Genomic DNA, 449 nt, shown 5'->3' on the forward strand with positions numbered 1-449 from the left:
CAATTTTTCTTCTTTCCAGTTTATTTTATTCTATTGTTTTTTTTTTTTCGTGAAGTTGTATACCTGTTTGCCGTGTTTCTCCTTCGAAGAACGAAAATCGTGGAAAAAAAGATTCTATCTATCTTTAAAAGATCTTTAAAAGCGAAGGATCGAGATATATGATATCGCGGCATATAGGAAGGGACGAAAGAATCGTCGAAACGTTTCTCCTCGTTGTTAGTTTCTTAATTAGATCGATGTAAGTTGTAAGCGAGCTGTCGAAATCGAGATTCGACTTTTTCCTGTAAACAAACGAGTAACAACTACTCGTGTAAGATATTTGCGTAAGATTTAAGATTGATGAAAAAAAACTTTACGCTAGCGTGTAAAAAAGGAGGCTTGCTTCGCTGAGAGCGAGGAGAATGGGGGTAGAAAAAGAAAAAATTTAAAAAAAAAAAAAAAAAAAAAAA

Source organism: Apis dorsata, unplaced genomic scaffold (genome assembly GCF_000469605.1).
Source record: "Apis dorsata unplaced genomic scaffold, Apis dorsata 1.3 scaffold_52, whole genome shotgun sequence".
NCBI lineage: Eukaryota > Metazoa > Arthropoda > Insecta > Hymenoptera > Apidae > Apis > Apis dorsata.